Genomic DNA, 6,017 nt, shown 5'->3' with positions numbered 1-6,017 from the left:
CCTGAACTCCAGTCCTCCTACACAGAGTACAGACATTACACATGCCTTGCAGACCCTACAACCAAATAAGCTGCCCCAGCTGTGCTGACAGTGCAGAGAAACAGGTACTGTAGGGAATGATTCAATCCATTCAGATGCCTACAGCAGGTCAGGGTCAGGAACTTCCTAAAAATGCCCATTTCCCTCCAGCAACTGTAAAAGGAGGCTGGGGGTGGGCTGGATCAGTAGCAGGTAATTGCAGCAGAGTTCTCTAAACCCAGATGAATAAAGTCCCCTGCTGTGAATCCCAAATAGAGCCAGAAACCAAATATAGCCAGAAGACCTGTGTGATGCACAAACCTTAACATATTCCAGATAGTCTCCAGCCCTTCTGAGACTCCCAAGCACAACAGCAGTCTACAATCCTCCCATCAGCCCTGAAGAGGCAAAATACAGAGAAACCTGTACCAAAAGGAAATCTGGAGGATCAGCAGAAGAGGTCTCACACAAAGGGTGCAGGGAAGACCTAGATGGCTTCTATCTCCAGACTTATGAGTACTGAAAGACAACACCACTCACCTCATTTCCCAGGAAACCCTGACAGGATCTGACCTCCCTTTGACACACTCCTCCCTTCTCCTTTCTGCAGTCAACTGAGACCTGTATGACATTACAACAAAAGAAATGTCAGCAAGCTCAATCTTGTCCCCTCCCTCCAACCAAAAACCTTCAATTCCCTTAATTTTTCAACATAAGGCCGCAATGGAAACCAGTTATATATAAATTACAGCTTATATTAATAGCAGCTTATGTATACATTTAAATATTTATAATATGCAGCACATTCCTCTGCAGCCACAAAGTTCAGGCATCAATGATGGAGCCCTACAGCCTGTCCCATGCTGGACTCCCACAATGACCCAGCAACGTGGCATAAAAATGCATGTCAAGATCCTCCTGAGATGCTCATTGCTAGCTCTAGAGCAGTTCCTCAAACACTACTAAGGTGTAATGGGAGGAAATACAGATAGGAGTGACAGGGAGCCTGGGTGACCCAGAGCTGTGAGAAAAAGGAATGGAGGCAGCAGACTCCTGCTCCATGACCCAGTGTCATCACAGAGAGGATGTCAGCTTTTCCTGATGGTGACCTCCAGACATTGCTGACCCCTCTCATTACAGCCCAAGAGTCACACAGGACAGCCAGGTGGACATCAGGCTGTTGTTCAGGTTCTCAGTGCTCTGCTGGGTGGTGGTCCTCATAGACTGTTTTTTCCCACCATCCAGGATCCCATCCTCTCCTTCTCAGGCCACAGAAACCTTGTTGGCACAGCCATAAATCAAACAGTTTTCTATCACACAGGCTGCTGGCAGTGTAAGTGTGAGGCAGAGGAGGGAAGGGGACCTGTATCACCATCAAAATCTCCTCTTCGCTCAGCCTACTTAAACCCAGCCACATTTGCACTGCTAAATTTGGGAGAGTATGAGAAGCATTCCCTCCTAATGAGAGGTGGGGGAGGGACAACGCGGCTTCTGGCCTTCTTTAACTCCTGCCAAGTGCTCTGTAATTCAAAGTCCATGTCAGGGAAGCCATCCCTGGCTGCACAGCAATGGCCTAGACCCAGCAAACCTGGAAATCAGTGCCTTAACCCCTTCCAGTCAGCATCTGAGCTTGCCCATTTTAATCAAATGACCAAGTCAGGCTTTAGGAAACAGCTCCCACTGAAATAGCAGGTATCCAGGAGGCATTTGGAGGGAATTCTGGACACCTCCACACATCAGCTTCAGACAGTGAGTTTGAAGACCCTGCCCGGAAGGGATGCAGTGATCAGTCTGGTACCAGCTAGCAGCAATCCTCACCTTCAAACTGATTTAAGAAGCTGTGAATGACTATTTTTGGGTGTCTCAAGAAAGACAGCATCATTACCTGCAGCAGGAAGGGGTCACCATCCCAGCCAGCACCGAGAAGCATTACCCTGACCTGCAGCACAGGCACCTATAAAGCTACCATCAGGCTTTGCTCTTGAGATCATAGGAACAATTAAACTTCTCTCTCCTTGTTGCTGGCAGATACAGGAAAGAAACATAGGTTACAGTAATCTTTCTGGGCCTTTTCTCCATAAACACCATCAGCACCTGCACCCTTCTGCAGATGCCCAGAGAAATCTGGCCCTGGAAACACAATCCATGAAATATCCTGGGCGGGGGGGGGGTGGGGGGGGCGCAAATGTGTTGCTGCCCACACCCAACAAATACACATTTTAATTAATCCCAGACAGTGCCAAGTCCAGTGGTGTACATGGTGAGGCAGAAATTTTCCTCAGCATCCACACTGAGACATTGGAGGAAGCTTTTGAGGAATCCAGGCATGAGCCTGGGCAAGCGGCCGGCCGGAGACATTTCCCAAGCAATTCACCGGCACATAAATAAATAAATAAATAAATAAATAAATAAATAAACAACCTAGGCTTGTTTTCCACAGAAGTGGGCATCAAACGTTCTGACATCAAGAAGGATGATTAAAGACAGCTGAGGTGCAGGAAAGATTAAAAGAACTAAATATGCCCAACCTGGCTAAGCAATGAGTAAGAGGAGACGTGATAAAAGACTCCAGGCATCTGAATGAAGGGAGTGGCATGGCATTAAAGGACTGAATAAAATATCTTTCTGAGAAATGGATCCATCAACGATCTCTCAAGAGATAAGGTACAAGCCTTATTTTTTAGGCATTTATAAAACCGGTCCCAGAACTGAGTTTTTTGAGGAGAAATCCACACTGCCCCGAAGGGAATATACACCAAAGCTTTTTATCTCTGCCATGGAGTGCTGCAAACAAGGACCTCGATGCCACCAGGGAGCACAGGAAACTTGGGACGGGGCAAGCATTTCATACCACCTCACCCAAGAAGCAGAGATATGCCTTTTAACTGTAAAATTAAAACTTAAAAACATACTTGATTTTTCACTTTTATTTTATTCAGTAGCTTTAATCCATAATGTCTCAGGGTTAAGGGGAAAAAAAAAAAAAAAAAGGAAATAACCACCAACCTATTAAACAGGTCTAGGGATCTAACAAGCACTAGATTTTTTTCCCCCACAATAAATAAAGATACATGGCATGATACCAAGGAAGCAAGAGCCTGGACTGAGCTGGGCAGTGGTGTTCCTGGCAACTGCCAGCCCAGCAGCTCTCTAGACACAGCCAGACACAGAACACACATGGGCAAAGTGACAAAATCCTGGGAAGTTTTTCAATACTTGGCTCTGATGAGATCATACCCTTCAGTCAAAGTACCCTCTGACCCTCTGAAACCCAGGAGCCTGATACACCTTATAAAGATCAGAAATGAGCCCTAAGGCCTGAGTAAACCACCCAGGAGGAGAGATAAACCTGTTATGCTGGCTTTGCCCCAAAAAGCCATGTAATAAACACCTCACTATCAACTCTGTGAAGCCAAAACAGTGGATTCTGCGTAATTTCACATGATGTCCATCCATATGAGGGTCATCTGAACATTCCCCCCTGGCACAGAGTGGTGCACCCTAGGGAAGGAACTTGACCAGGCCAAAACTATTTACTGAAAGCAGACATATGCATTGTGAGGTTTTTACCAACACCAGTTTATCAGTTCATCTGATGTGCCTGGGGACTGCAATTGACCCCAGAATGTTCTTTCAGGTGCTTCCGCCCCAATACTGCTGATGCAACTCAGCCACCAGGGGTAGGACTTAGAAAGCTCAATGGTATCCCAGATTTGGGTACTTAGAGACTTCTTCTTCCCAGTTGGGAAAAGTCAGAATTTGTCAGTGGTGTAATTTTAAATCACTGTTAAATTTACACAATGGCCAAGTATCCTGACTCCCTGACCTAGTGAGCTACAGCAGGGCACTTGAATCTAAGAGGAAACTAGATAGGAAAAAACACAGAAGGTGAGTAATTTTCTTCTAATTAATTCCCTAAACCAGTTCAGTGGGGTTCAGGCAAGTACTAGAAATCTTTCCCCTTTTGGCATGAGCAAGATCAGCTGAACTGCAACATGTGACTGCAATCCAAGGCAACCTTTGTTTGCAAGACCAAGACTGGATCTTTTAAATTTTATTTTTTTCCTCCTTTCCCACAGCAACTTCTTAAGTCTGCAACTGCCTTTCTGCATGGGAACAGGAGATCCACCGTTAATTGACCACTGAGTTTTATTGCAGAATTGAAACAGGATGCTTACAGAGGATTTTATTGTGGGTTTTTTAATAAGTGGGACATTTTAGTAGGCAGTGTATCTTCTTGTTTTATGCTTGCTTGTTTCTTTGGGAAGCTGAAGTACAAAACCAGGCTGCCAGCTTCATTTTATATACTGAAGAAACATGATTTTGTTCTACCCAACTGTAAAAAGAGAACATTAAAATACACGTTCAAAGTGGAAGAAACTCTGCCCCTTATGTTTGAGATGAAAAGGGAAAATTAAAACATCTAAGTTAGATTATTATACCTTCCATCAAACCTTCATCTTCCCACAGAATCAACTGCTTCCATTACTGCAGCAACACTGATGCTAGAGATTTCCTGGCTCACGGTATCACTGTCACACAGAATTAAAGGTTTGCAGGCTGTATTTGGAAAACTCCCTCCTTTCCTCTTGATGTTAATTTTGGGTATCCCTGCTCAGGCCATGACTGCAGTTTTACTCGGCTCTCATCATGCATTCAGATTGACAGCCAGACCTAGCAGCTGTCACAGCAGGTGTGGCAGGAGGGCACAGCCCCTCTCTGACCCACAGCTCATCCTTCCAGGAATGACTTTGGAGTCTGGAGAAGGGAATGTAAAATTTTGACTTGTGCAATTCCCACTACAGGGAGTGGAGGTTATTTTTTCCCTGTTCAGAGAGTTAATGAGAAACAACTCTCTCCCAAAACACAGATTAGTTTCTACTCAGAAGAGTGGACTGGGGAGATAGCCCATGTGTTAAAAAAAAATGCAGAAAGCTCCCACAGGAAGAGCCCCAGGAGGAGCTGTGTGCTGGGAAGCAGCCAGTTCTCCATGTCCTTCCCAAGAAATACATTTCTCATCCTGACACATACATTTTGGTACACCCACTCCCACTCAGCAGAGCCTTTGCCGGCATCCATTTCCCCTGGATATTTTACAAATGCTTATCCAGAGCCTCCCATTCTCACTCTCTCATATAGCAGTAACTGCTATTCTATTTTTGCTCCAGTTTTGAAAAGGTGTGAGAAAGAAATGAGTGTTTTTCATGTTTCAGAAAGATGGGCACCTCTGTCTGAGCTGGCAGCAGCTCCTCTGCTGAGGGAGAGGGGATGCACTTGCCCTATGCACAAAGCTCTTGGAGAGGGAATGGAGCAGGATGTAAGTGTCTGGACTGCTGCTGGTAGTCTGGAAAGAGTTACTGCTGGGCTGGGGTGAAGAATGTAAGTGACGCAGCAGCGTCCTGCAGGGAGAGAAGGGAAAACGTAAAAAAAAAAAAAAAAAAAAAAAAAAAAAAAAAAAAAGGCCTTACAAAACCTCCAGCTCTTTGGCTGAGGTTCTGGATGACTACACTTTTACTGTAAGTGTTTAGTAACTCAGACTCACATAACCCTCTCTGCCCACTTGGGGCCACGAGATGCAGCATAGAAACTACAAGAAATGCTTCACACACACACACACACACACACACATCCAGCCAATCCCTGTCCAAGGCAGGACAAAAAGCCTTTAACAAATTACACTGCGTTTCCCATTTAAGCAGAGCTCCATTGCTATTTATTTAACAATTTTAAAGTGTTATTTTAGCCTTCCTAGTTTTTGTGTGTTGAGAGATTGTTCCTGGGACAGGAGCCAAAGTTGCTTAGAGCAACCCAGCAGCTGGAGAGGGAGGGAAAGGCAGGATAGAAGAGAGTAGGAGGAGGAAGATGCCAGTGCAATGCTTCACTGTGGTCACAGCAGCCCCCAGCCACAGAGCTGGAGAGAGGTGAATAGAAAACAGGGGGCAATGATGGGGAAAGAGAGCTGAGGTGGAGAGCTGTGTGTGCTCTGTCATCATTCGGTG

At 45.4% G+C, this 6,017-nt stretch overlaps 1 long non-coding RNA gene across 1 annotated transcript; it reads right to left on the bottom strand.

Annotated features, from left to right (window-relative positions):
• Positions 1 to 4,197: 4,197 nt before the first annotated feature.
• Positions 4,198 to 5,132, bottom strand: LOC128800861 (uncharacterized). Its single transcript, XR_008435060.1, has 2 exons — positions 4,461 to 5,132; positions 4,198 to 4,354 (listed from the first exon to the last, which is right to left on the bottom strand). It is a non-coding gene; the product is annotated as an uncharacterized LOC128800861 (long non-coding RNA).
• Positions 5,133 to 6,017: the final 885 nt, after the last annotated feature.

Source organism: Vidua chalybeata, chromosome 1, assembly GCF_026979565.1.
Source record: "Vidua chalybeata isolate OUT-0048 chromosome 1, bVidCha1 merged haplotype, whole genome shotgun sequence".
Lineage (NCBI taxonomy): Eukaryota > Metazoa > Chordata > Aves > Passeriformes > Viduidae > Vidua > Vidua chalybeata.
This window is presented reverse-complemented; position numbering and strand designations above follow the sequence as displayed.